Here is a 13,133-nt window from a genome sequence, read left to right as displayed (position 1 = left end):
GACGTTCCGCCAGTTGTTGTACAGTCAGTGTGCTGGCCCAGCTTCTGTTTGTTTCAGGGGGAGTACCGGTTAACCAATTGCCCACTGTGTGCACTTACCAAAATGCTCTTTGGTAAAGGGTGACTGATAGGTCAATTTAGCTTTGTACCTCCAGGGGTGAGGTGGTGTGTGCATGGACTGATATGGCTTTGGGTAGGCTCTGGTCATGCTACGTCTCTTTTTGGTGGCAGGTCCTTTCATCCAACTGATAATACTTGATGCACTCGGCGCACTCCTTGTCCTAGGTGCAGCAGAGCTCTCTGCAGGCGCAGTAAGGCTGGGAGCAACCAGCTCCCAAGACCGCTCCAACACTGTCCTCACGGTCCGCGCCAAGCGCTGGAGAGCCACAACGACCGGCTTGCTGCACCTTGTGCACTCAGTCTCAGCCCTTACATGCACTGGAGGAGGGATCCTTATTTTACCACAGCCGGCGGACCACCATTTTAGGCGAATGCCGAATCCATCCAGTTCAACTATTCAGCGCTTGGTCCTGACCCTGTTGAGTACTCCAGAGACTTCCAGGATAGCCAAGCCTACTTCTATAGGCTACAAGGATGTGTAGTCATACAGAACCTTTTAACATCATTGGCAGAGTGTTGAGCTCTCACATCTGACCAGGTTTAAGGAGGATGGGCGGAATGCAACTTGCGTTTCTGCCACCTCCCTTCCTCTCCGTCATACAAACGCCCCAGAATTTCCACCAGCATGCATTTTCATGTTGGTGCTAATGCTTGGGATCCCTATTGAGCCCGTCGGCTTTCACGCCCCAGCATAAAGCAGATGGACTCCATAGGGATCCAATGTACACGCCGCCTGCCATGCTTACATGGCAGACAGTGTGTAGAATTAAACGCCGCCTACCAGGCGTGCATGGCAGGCAGCGTTTACAATTACAATTAAACGCTGCCTAGCATGCACACATGGCAAGCAGTGTTTAATTGTAATTGTAAACACTGCCTTAAACTTAATAAAAATAAATACATTTGCAAAAATGTGGCAGCAGGGACCCACGTATGCGTATGTCTACACGTAATGGGTCCCTGCTGCGGAATGACACTGAGCTAAGAAATTAGCTCCATACTAGTTTAGCTGCTGAACAATACCAGAAAAAGTCATACACATCTGTCATGAGGTCATGTGACCTCAATGGGTCCCATGCTTGCAATTTGTGCACCAACATCTGGCAGGTTGCCATATATTCAGTGGTGGAAATGGAAAAAATGTGGTGGGGGATCCCACAAGTGCCGGGGTGGGGGAGGAGTTGGGGGGGGCAGAGGAGGCGTGGTCTAAAGGGGGCGGGGTTGGTAGTGGCCATCTGGTCAGATAAATACTTCAAAAAGAAAGAAAAAAAAGCGCCCACAAAGGCAACATTGCCTTTTACCGTCGGCCAGGGCTTTAAGTGGGAGGTGGCCTGCCGGGGCTCAGCCCCAGCAGGCTCCGAAATTTCGATTTGAGGTGGGGCCCTGTGGGGCCCACTAATCTCCCCTGCCAGCCCCGCCCACTACACGAAAAGGATTTTTTTCTGAAGCCTGAAGCTCTCGCTCGTGTGCGAGAGCTTCAGGCTCCAGAAAAAAATGCCTTTCAGCCATAATGGTGGCGTCGCACCTGCGAGGCATCCCTTTAATCAAGTGATGCACGTGGGCCGGCGCCACCATTATGGAGAAAACGTGAGGCCACTGGAAGCAGAGGCTTTGCTTTCTAAATACTGAAGCTCCTGCGGATTCGCGGGGGTTTCAGTCTTAAGGAACAGGGCCTCTGCTTCCAGTGGCCTCACCCTTTCAGTCTTAATGGTGACGCTGCCCCTACCCATCTGGCAAGGGGCTGCGCCACCATTAAGGCTGAATAGGCGAGGCCCAGTCCCCTGCCAGGCAAGCCTATAGAAAATAAATGCAGAGATCAACCCCCTCTCCCTGGGGGGGAGAGGGTGTTGATCACTACAAAAGGCTGCCTGGCAGGGGTGCCAGTGGCCCATTGAGCCGGGGCTCCTCAGGGGAGCATGGCCTAACGGGCCAGCAGGACCCCTGCAGTTAGGCCAGGCCCCCTTGATGAGCCCTGGTTCATTTTGTTGTGCCAAAAAAAGAAAACAAAAAAAAAAACGCCCGCGAGGGCAGCATTGCCTTTTATGCTGCTCTGGCACTGGTGTGTAAAGCACAATGCTCGCTACATGTACAACTGACTCCTTTCAGTTGTACATGTAGTGAGCATTGTGAATTACACATCAGTGCCAAAGCCGCGGTAAACGGCAATGCTGCCGTCGCGGACGCTTTTTTTTTTTTTCTTTTTCTTTTTTCCAGCGTGGTTCATGGGCTTGGGTGGCTGACTCTGCACATCTGGTGCCGGATCTAGGATCCGCCGAGAGCCGGCCCAATGACCAGCACTGCATATATTACACGTTTTTCTACTGTGCCAGTCTGCACCCTTGTGCTCTAACAGCCCCCCAGGCTGGTCTGGAGAATGTCCTATTGTGCCCGCCAGGGGTAACTGGCCTGCGAGAGGTCGGGAAAAGGCAGTAGAGGAGAGCATTAGCACTGCCAGCGCATATAGGCCTGCTCTGCTTATGATATATGCTCATAGAGTTCTAACAGCGCATGTTCGAGGGGTGGCGGACTGACCGTTATAGCATATACATAAGATATATCAAATATATGTATTTGTGTTGATGTCGCGGCTATTACATCAAAACTGAAAGCAAAGAAAACTCCCCGTGGTTTCCGAGAAGCCCTTTAAAGCTTCCCGCCCGTCTGCGGAGTCGTGTGTGTATGTTGGTTTGGTCTGTGGGGGGTGACACTGTCAGCTGCCAATAGCACAGGCGGAAGGACTTTGATGCTGGTGGCCAAAATTTCCCCCGTGTCCGGCGCACGATTCAAGTGGCCCCCTTCCGTTTCTCTGAGGGGCTTAGGGTCTGAAATCTATCGTGATTACATTGGCCACGTTCCCTTAACGAAGAACAGGACTAAAAATAACCAAGAGTGGGGTGCGGGGTACCACATCCGGCAGCGCGGCCCGTGCAGCGCTGACGCAGCTCCTTTTCCCCGGGGCCTGACCTTTCCAGCCCAGGGCCTGACAGGCTGCTGAACCTTTCCCAGCGTGCGTCTGTAAAAAAGGCCCCGCATGACACATCACAAACATTCACCATATCTTAAAAAGCTGGCCTCGATCCATAGATGTAAAGTGAGAACACTCATAGAAAAAAAAGCGTATTACTCATTGGGAAACCAGAACTGATTGTGACTCTGTGGCCTGAGGTTGTGGGGGTGGGGGAAGAAAGCAGGGCGAGCAGTGTATATATGACCATGTACCTCTAGTGTGACACCGTCCAGCAGTGCAGGCGCCAAGTCTTCGCCTCTCTAACCTCGTCAGAGCTCCAATTCTGGTAAGGGTCCGACTCCTCAGTCTTTCTTCTTAGTTTGCTGTATTCGGTTCTGAGGAAGCTGCCACACTGGGCCAGCTTAAAGATGGCAGAGGCCTGGTTGAAATGTGGGTTAAGTTTTAGGGCACTGGACTCCAGGGGAGGTCCAGGCCTTAGTCCCTTTACGCAATGCGCCAAAACAAAACCAAGCGCATCTCACTGATGAGGATGAATGAGGCCGAAACATGTCAGTGGTTGCTGGTGTTTCTGTGACCAGGGGATGTGGCCCATTGTTGAGGGTACCAATACTGATTTCCACATGGCTTGGAACCAGTGCTTTAAGTGTAGTGGTAAATTGAAGGGGCGGAGGGGGGGGGGCTCTTGTTAGATGGTGTGGCCTGAGTACGAGTCCTTATGCCACGCCCCCCATCAATAGGCCCTCCCATCCCATGCATTCAAGGAGCTGTGGTTATAGAATTGCCTGCAGGGTTCACTGACCATCCCAGGCAACCCTTTAACCACACGTCTTCTTGAATGCAATGGGCTGACTGCTGCGTGATGTCTCTTTATTCCAAAACAGGAGGAGGTCTGGGTTGGCCAGTCTCTCCTTTTGTTTCTGAGTAAAGAACTAACACGCAGTGGAAGCACTTTAACCAAGAACAGTTAATGGGCTTGCTGCTGCAAGTTAGCCATTTACTCTGAAACAAAAGGAGAAGCTGGTTAACCTAGCCCTTCTCATGTTTCTGAATAAAGAGACGTCACACAGCAGGTTTAGCCGAACCACTGCTCGGTTACACGGCTGACTTCAGGTGTCAGCATTTTGGACTAGGAAAAAGTAAAAAACCATGGGCCTCATTACGCGGTTGGCAGTAATCCGCCGTTGCCACCAACCCTGTAACGCTGAATCCGGCGCCTGACTTCCCGGTGCCACCGGGACATTACAAGTCCTGGAAGCGCGGGGAGTCAGGCAACGGATTTTGTAAGTCCCCATTCCCATGGAGTACCACAGGACTTCATGGGATTGGGGACTCTGAAGCACCGGCACTGTTGCTGACGGTGCCGGTGCTTCCGTGACAAGTCTGCCTTCTGGGGCCGCTGTGCCCAGCAATGTCAAACCTGTCGGGTGCAGTAGCCCTGGCAGGCAGACTCGTAGTGTGGCGGTCTGGAAACAAGGGTGCCGGTAAGCTTACTGGTACCCTTGTTTCCGGACCGCCACACTTGTAATGAGGACCCATGCCTTTTCTATTTTTCTAATCCGAAATGCTGGCACCTGAAGTCAGCCTTGTAACCATGCAACACTCAGCTAAATGGCTGCCAGAGAGGTCGGCATGGCTGGTGCTAGTCGGGTTGAGCCCCGGCAGTGCCCGGGCAGTTCCTCGGCTCAGGAACCCATCTCAGAGACTGCCGGGGCTTGAACCCGGCTAGCCCCGGCCCACTTCAAGCCCTGCTGGTAACCTTCTGCGAAATGGGCAGAAGGTGAATAAATGATGGCGTGGAAGTTTGCCCCAAGCAATGCTAGTGGTCAAGATGAATTAAAAGCCTTCCACCCGTCACGTGTTTTGGTTCGAGTTCCAGGTGACTTGTAACACAGATAATATTTCGCCTGCCATCCTTGCCCCATGGAGTCTAGGGAAAGCCTGTCTTTTTTTTCCCTGGCATATTGAGTTCCCCAGCAGCATCTATCGCGACCTGCCGGGCTACTTCCTGCAGCACTTGTACCGTGCCTTCTCATAAGACTGTAGCATAGAGGTCACATCACTCCAGCTCTGCCCCCCCCTGCCCTTGCTGCCAGCTTACTGTGTTGAAATCCCTGGCCATCTACATCATGCCTTTTATGACCATATCCCAACTTTCATCAGTCAGTCATGTTCTCACAGCCAACCCACTGCTTGCTGCACCTCTCCCTCTAAAGCATGGCCCCCAACCTCATTAGAATATCAGCGTAAGTGAAAGGAAAGGGTGGCAGACCTTCTACGGTCAGGGCGCTGGCCTATGGAATACCCCCTCCGATGCCTAAGGCACCAGCCAGGACCAGTGGCAGATTTAAGGCAAAGGGCCCTCTGGGCAAAACTGACAGCGGGCCCCAAGTGGGCGGGTCATGGAGGCACCCTCTGCACAGCGCCGACCCTGTTCCATCTCTTAAAATATAATCTGATGAGTGTAAAGGGGTTGGACAAGGCACAGGGGCCCGCTCGCCATTTGTCTGCCTGGCGACTGTTAAATCCGTCTCTGGCCAGGACCATCTTAGCGCCTAGATGCCTTCTGGCCTTAGTTCGCGCTCTACACATTTTCAAATAATAATAATCTTGTCTTTCCCAGTTTCTACACAGTTTCAGTTGTGTTGTTCAGTTGCTCTCCCAGCGCCAGGGAGCCTTTTAACATACGGGCACATTGCGAAACCAGCCTGCAATTTGTGACCACAAATGCTTAAACAAGTGTTTTTACTACACGTTAAAAACGCATGTCTGCTCTATTGTGTCAGCAAGCAGGCGGATTCCTGTTCCACTATTTTGAAGAGCAGAAGTTCGCTCAAGGGCAAAAAATAAAAAAGGTTTTTAATGTTTCCAGCTGATTAATGCCGTGATGCCCCTAGGCTGATGTGCGCTTTAAAAATACGAATAAATAAATAAAAATAAATAATGCGACCTTTCAAAAAGGTCAAAAGAGATTGCTGCTTTCATTCTTCCGAGGTCGATAAATGAGTACCAATTTCAGTTGGGTGATATTGTATGTAAATATGTTCTCTGCAAAGCGCTTTGGATTAAGGCGCTATATAAATAACACATCATTATCATTAATAGGCCTGTTATGCATGGTGACCTGCAATACCAGTATAAAGCCCTGAGAATAAGGTTCTTATTACAGGCTAGTTGTGACATCACTACTGAGCCCTAATAACAAAATGACATCACTACTGCTCTGTAATCAGTTATTACGCTTCAGTTGTGATGTCATAAAGCCTGCTGCATCATAATAGAATTTCAGCTGACACCACAGCAATTAATTAAACCGTGAAACGATTGACACATTCCATCGCTTTCTGTGAGACTTTACAGCCATTAACTGACGAGCAGCTGTTTATGGTAGCATGTTTACTGTGTGCACTGCTGGAGTTTGATATGGCATTTATAACGCGCATATACACAAATGTTTCAAGGCGCGACGAGGCAAGGGAGGGGAAACAGTGGGAAACAGACAACGATCTTACTAGGCCAGGTGACATTGAGATCGCGCAAGTGCAGGAGTGGGGGGGGCGGGAAAGGTGTGAGGGGAAAGAGGAGGGGCAGTGCAGCACATAGGAAAACAGTCAAATAAATACAACCAATAACAGGTGATCAAGAATCCGGATGTTATTGCTTATTTTAAAGCACCAAATGAAAGCGTTTCCTGATGCATTTTATTGAACTGCTTAAATCAATTTCTGCAACCGATTAGAAGCTGCATACATTGTTTGTATCTGCAACTTTAAGCTCTCCTACACTGCATTACGCAAGAGGCCAGGGATCGAAGGGGATGACAGTGCATGGCCACGTATTATAAACAGTAAAATATCCCCTACCGTAAGTAAAACCCAAAGTGCAAGTCACCTCTGAGTTCCGTGACCTTATTCAAGAAATTGACCTTCCGCCTTGTACCTCTATTTGCTCACAGAACTCCACCGTGACTTGCAATATTCTTGTAACGTACGGTAGGGGATACTTTATCCCATAGATCTCGACCCTAGAGGTACCTTCAGCCTTGTACCTCTATTTGCTCATGGAACGCCACTGTGACTTGCAATATTCTTGTAACGTACGGTAGGTGATACTTTATCCCATAGATCTCGACCCTAGAGGTACCTTCAGCCTTGTACCTCTATTTGCTCATGGAACTCCACCCTGACTTGCAATATTCTTGTAACGTACGGTAGGTGATACTTTATCCCATAGATCTCGACCCTAGAGGTACCTTCAGCCTTGTACCTCTATTTGCTCATGGAACGCCACTGTGACTTGCAATATTCTTGTAACGTACGGTAGGTGATACTTTATCCCATAGATCTCGACCCTAGAGGTACCTTCAGCCTTGTACCTCTATTTGCTCATGGAACGCCACTGTGACTTGCAATATTCTTGTAATGTACGGTAGGTGATATTTTATCCCATAGATCTCGACCCTAGAGGTACCTTCAGCCTTGTACCTCTATTTGCTCATGGAACGCCACCGTGACTTGCAATATTCTTGTAACGTACGGTAGGTGATACTTTATCCCATAGATCTCGACCCTAGAGGTACCTTCAGCCTTGTACCTCTATTTGCTCATGGAACGCCACCGTGACTTGCAATATTCTTGTAACGTACGGTAGGTGATAGTTTATCCCATAGATCTCGACCCTAGAGGTACCTTCAGCCTTGTACCTCTATTTGCTCATGGAACTCCACCCTGACTTGCAATATTCTTGTAACGTACGGTAGGTGATATTTTATCCCATAGATCTCGACCCTAGAGGTACCTTCAGCCTTGTACCTCTATTTGCTCATGGAACTCCACCGTGACTTGCAATATTCTTGTAACGTACTGTAGGCGGTACTTTATCCCATACATCTCGAACCTACAAGTAGCAAAGTGCATTTGCCTCGATATTATATATTTCTCTGCATATCCTTATACAGTGAAATTTGTAACCAATGGAATAGATATCGATTTCTAAGAATCATGTTCAAACCAGTATTAAAGTGCATGAATCCACTATGAAAATGTCAGGTAAACATTACACAAAACAATCAGAAATAAAATAATTTAAATCCCAGATGGATCCATCGACTCCACAATGGACCATAATTCAAAATAACAGCCACACAGGTGACTGATTTGTACCGCCTATACATCGTTTGATATCACACACCCATTATGTGAACGGAGCTTAGCACAGGGGCAACATGCTGGTCTCGGAAGCAAGACCTCGCAGAGCAACAGAGGTTCAAATTCTGGATCCGTGCTTCGAAACCGCACTCCGGTATTAAGCGCATTCTAAAAAAATTTATTAAATAAAAAAAAAATCCCTCTGAACTTATAATAATATCTAGTTTTTATATAGTGCTACAAACCCGTAGGTGTCTAAGCGCGGAAATAACAGTTGATATCATTATCCCACTGTGTGGTACTCAATTTATCGACCTCAGAAGGATGAAAGGCTGAGTTGACCCTGAACCTGCATCAGGAGGCTGCGCACAGATGTCAGAACAAGCGCTCAACCCGCTGTGCTATCTGACCGGCTAATGTTGGTAGTCTGTACCTCACATTATAGCCACCCCCCTGGAGCATTTATGCGGTATATGTCACTTTTATTTTAGTCACCTGTACGATACCTTATGTAAATAACTGCGGCCAAGGAGCATTAAAGGTCTAGATGTTTTAAATGTGTGTGTGCAAGGGCCTATACAAATATTTCTTCAATGTCAATGTAGTCATTGGCTGAGAGATTTGTAGCAAGTGACAGTAAGCCATCCCAGAGGTGCATATGCCCCTTCCTTAAGAACTGGGATACGCTATTGGTGTGGAATTCGGATTTTGTCCAATCGAAGAAGGCATACGATTAAACCAATAAGGGTGTGCTGATATCTTGGCCAATCAGAACATCATTCAATTTCATGAGCTCTAATTGGCCAGAATGGCAGACAATCTCAGCCCAGCTTGGATTCCCACCTTGAACTCCCCATCCCAACTGCTCTGAAGGCGAGAGAAGACAGGGGTGCGAGTAGTATAGCTCAGTGGCAACGCACTCGTCTTAGAAGCAAGACAAGGCAGAACAACACAAGTTCAATCCACGGGTCTACGCTTAGAAGCCTCTTTGGTATTAAGCATGTTATAAAAAAAAACAATAATAATTATAGTAATCTGCAGATTCTTCTCCACCTGTGAGAATTTCACCCACCCCTAGCTATTTATATGAGGACACTGTAGTAGCCTCCGTGGGTTAAGAAGACGCCTGGACTCACCTTTCATGCAGGTAGATTTATGGTCCGTGTCTCCAACCTGTAAGTGCCAAGTGAGGTAAGTACGTAGGAGAGTAACACTGGCACATCCACCCGAGCCAGCTTCCAGGTCTAACTGACACTTATCAGAACGTTCACACCGGTCACTCGCCAACATTCCCTTCATCCACCTTCCCATACATGCAGGATGCACCCAGAATCCAAGCTGCAACAGACATCAATAAGCTCATACTGCTTTTCAGTGCGTTACCCAGAACCTCTAGCGTCTTCTGCCCATGGCATTCACCCATCAACTCCAGATTTATCAAGACAATAGCATAAGTGTTATACAAATGTGGTGGTAATGTTATTACTGCCACATTTACCGCTCCACTCAATCTCGAGTTGGGCGGAAAGTGGGAGTTTTACCTCCAGCTTTTTTGCTGGAGGTAAAAATCTCCTCTTTCAGCACGTTTTCAGTACTATTAGCGCAAAGAAACTCCTATTGGGAATGGGGATTTACACCTCCCCCACCCCGCCTGCATCTCAGGATCCGGCGCAAATTGCACCGGACCGAGTTGAGGTAACGCTAATAGCATTGGGCAGTATCCCAGCGCCATTAGCGCCAGGATACCACCCATCCCCTGATGAGGCCCAATGTATCAGTAGGTGCCGTAATGTGGGCAGTACAATTAGATGTTTCATGAATAGATCAGGGGAAACCAATCAGATAACATATCCTCTGGCTGGACACTGAGGAAGAAGACTATAGGAACATTAGGTTTGGAGTTAGCAGCGCTAGATAAACAGGGATTGGACAGGCAGAAAAAAAATGCAGGCAGAAAAAAATGCAGGCAGAAAAAAATGCAGGCATCGAGAAGCCCTCTGGATACATAGAACAAGAGCTCCGACTATTGGCCTGAATAAAGAGCATAAGATGGCCGTCTTCTTAGGGCAGGGGTCAGCTACCTTTGGCTCTCCAGATATTTTGGACTACAAACCCCATCAGCCCAGGCCATCATAGTCAATGGTTAGGAATCATGGGAGTTGTAGTCCAACACATCTGGAAAGCCACAGGTTGCAGCCCCCTATCTTGGGGGAATGAGACAATAACATGAACATGCAAAAAATTGTGTTTATTAATGATTACACTGCGTTTTCTTCTCTTTAGAGAACCAGAAAGTGTGTAAACCAGGGTGCAACCACAGTATAAGCCTGCATGCCCTACCTGTTTTGTTCTTCTCACAGCTTCCAGCTCTCTAGCCTACCAGGCCTCATTCCACGCTTCCCTTTGTGATGTCTTCACCCTGGACACTGGGTCAAGGAGCCATGCTCAAGCTGTGTCACAGGAAGCCCCAGGGAGGCTGCCCTTTTCCCCCTAATCGTGTTAGAGCCCTTACCATCATCTATTGTGTGCAAAGGTGACCTTCAACCTTCGCTAGAGGCCCTCGTCTTGGGCTCAGGGCCACTAAGTTGGGCGGTGGTCATCTATCATGCAATACAGCCCTCTGATGCAGACTCTAACGTTTCATTCAAAGAGAACCCCTTTTCTGTGATGTAAAAGGCTAAAAATGTGGAAGCCAGTGGATGATTAAGGCCACTTTGAATAACATTTGGGAGGAAATCCTTATTGCAAATAAAAAATGCAGGCTGATTTGTAGAGGATGTAAATCATTCACCCGCTGGTTGCTAGGAATATTGCAACAGAGTTTACAATAGCAGCAGCGGTGCAGCACACATGCGGGACTGTCGCCCTGTGGATTGCACCGGAAGAATCTACAAAGTTGAGGTGGGGACATCCTGTACCCCAAACCCATTCAAGGCTACACACAACTAGAGAGTTCAGATAAAAATGTTTCAAAGGAGTACTAGGTCGCTGCAGCCTCAGGTTCCAAGGAGAGTGTGGATCCACCAGGACAGGCATAAGGCGCACATATATTTATTTATTTGTTTATTTATGCCGCGCAGAAGACCGCGGGCATCACGTCGCCAAATATGTACACAAAGGACTTAAAGCGTACAGGCTACAGGATAACACTGAACATATATGTTTCAGTCAAGAAGTGGGGCCAGGATTAGTCTGAATGTCTTTTATCGAAACAGAGAAGTCTTGACCTTATTTCGGAAGGCACTACAAGAGGTCTCGAGCCTAATGGACGGTGGGAGCTCATTCCATATGGTAGCCACTATGGTGGGGAAAGCTGAGCCTAGGCCATTTGTTTTCTTGTACCTGGTGCTTTCTCACTGGCCCTGTTCTTGGGATCCGTGATGCAGGCACCAGAGGAGGTATATGGCAGATCGCCCAGGCTCTCCAGCCCATTGCCAGCCTTGTGTGTAGAGCAGCCCTATGAACTGGCAGCCATGGGGAAAGACAGTGGGGAAGAGTATTAAGCTGCTCACAAAACCCACTACTTCTAGGGAACCCTGGATTAGTGAGAGACTGTCACGATTTGCTCCCTTCGCTCCCGTTCCCACCACTTGGGGGCATGATCTGGGGTTTATTCCCTACTGGACTTTCCTTCCGAAATTTATGCTACAGTGCTGTGATGAATTGTGAGCGCTAAATCCTTATTTTCCAAACTACTTCCCTTCCGGATCCATTCCAGGTTTTTGGCAGCCAGTATGCTGCTTTATTCAAATGACTATGCTTCCCAGAATGCCTGGCCCACAGCTTCATCTCCACCCTTGCAGGACAAGGCTGGGTGGAGGATAGGCAACACCTGTGGCTGCAGGTGCAGCCAGCAGCACACCTGCGGCGTGTGCTCGTTAAGCAGGTTTAAAAGCCTCCGTTTACTTCAGTCCAGCGCTGGTCATTGATGCAGTGTTCCTGTTTGTGACTGGGCCCTTGTTCCTGGTTCTTAGCCTAGTTCCAAGTTTCTAGTCCTTGTTCCTTATCCCTGGATTTCAGATTTATGTGCTTAATTGATTTCTGCTTCCCAGATTCTCTTTCTGTCTTTCTCTGTTTGCAGGCAGCATTTCTCAGTGCCTTCCCTTTTGGTGCAGCCCAGTTTGCCTGTGTTCTATATTTCTTTGACTTTGTCCTTTGCTGTTGTAAACCTTGATGCTTTAATCTTTCCTCTTTATAGATTAGCTTCCTGCCTTTTTCCTTGGATGTGTGGGGGAAGTTTGCCCTTGTAAATTTGTTTTCCCTGCTCCTGTTCCTTTACTTTCTCTTGGAATCCATTCTACATTTTCCCTTGCACTTCTGCATATATTTCCCATTGATTGTTAGGTGTGGTGTGCAGTTTTAGCTAGCGCCTTTGTGAATGCCTATGTTTTCCTCACTGTTCTGTAATCACTATTCCTGCTTGCCCCTTGTCTTGAGACTTATGTATTTAGTTATCCTTCCATTGCTGTTATAGCCTTTCTGGGTCCCTGTTTGATCAACAGGGTTTGTGGGCTTGCTGACATTCAAGTGGTATTTCTCGGCCTCGTGAGTAATGTTTTTAAGTTTCCTCATTCAATACCATTAAGAATGTTAGATCACAGATCCTGTCGTTGCTTGCCCTCTGCGTGGGCTTAGCGCGGTCAGTACCTGTAATAGCAATTGTGGGTAAGGAGCTTGCCGACTTTCCTTGCAGTCATAAGGAGCTTCTAAGTGCTTACCCCACATCCCTTTTCATATATTTCTATTGTTGTCACACTCTGTTTGCACGCCTGGGTTTTAGTATACATGAGTCTTGGTTCCTGTGTGTATGTTGTTTGACTCAAAGCTATTCACTGTGTGATTTTGTGCACATTTCCCTTGCCATATTCACTGCCTTTGTCCTTACCTGACAGAGACCGAGGT

At 48.0% G+C, this 13,133-nt stretch overlaps 1 protein-coding gene across 3 annotated transcripts in view; it reads left to right on the top strand.

Moving 5' to 3' along the window:
• The first annotated feature begins 3,274 nt into the window (after positions 1-3,274).
• IL18BP (interleukin 18 binding protein) overlaps positions 3,275-13,133 on the top strand; it is a 158,953-nt gene continuing 149,094 nt past the window's right edge. For all 3 annotated transcript variants that reach the window (XM_069640309.1, XM_069640308.1, XM_069640310.1), the window contains exon 1: positions 3,275-3,412. The gene's annotated coding sequence lies outside the window, so the exon portion shown is untranslated. The remainder of the gene's footprint in view (positions 3,413-13,133) is intronic.

Source organism: Ambystoma mexicanum, chromosome 7q (genome assembly GCF_040938575.1).
Source record: "Ambystoma mexicanum isolate Mex_15411 chromosome 7q, UKY_AmexF1_1, whole genome shotgun sequence".
Taxonomy (NCBI): Eukaryota; Metazoa; Chordata; class Amphibia; order Caudata; family Ambystomatidae; genus Ambystoma; species Ambystoma mexicanum.
The sequence above is the reverse complement of the archived record's forward strand: the minus strand, read 5'-3'. Positions and strand labels throughout refer to the sequence as shown.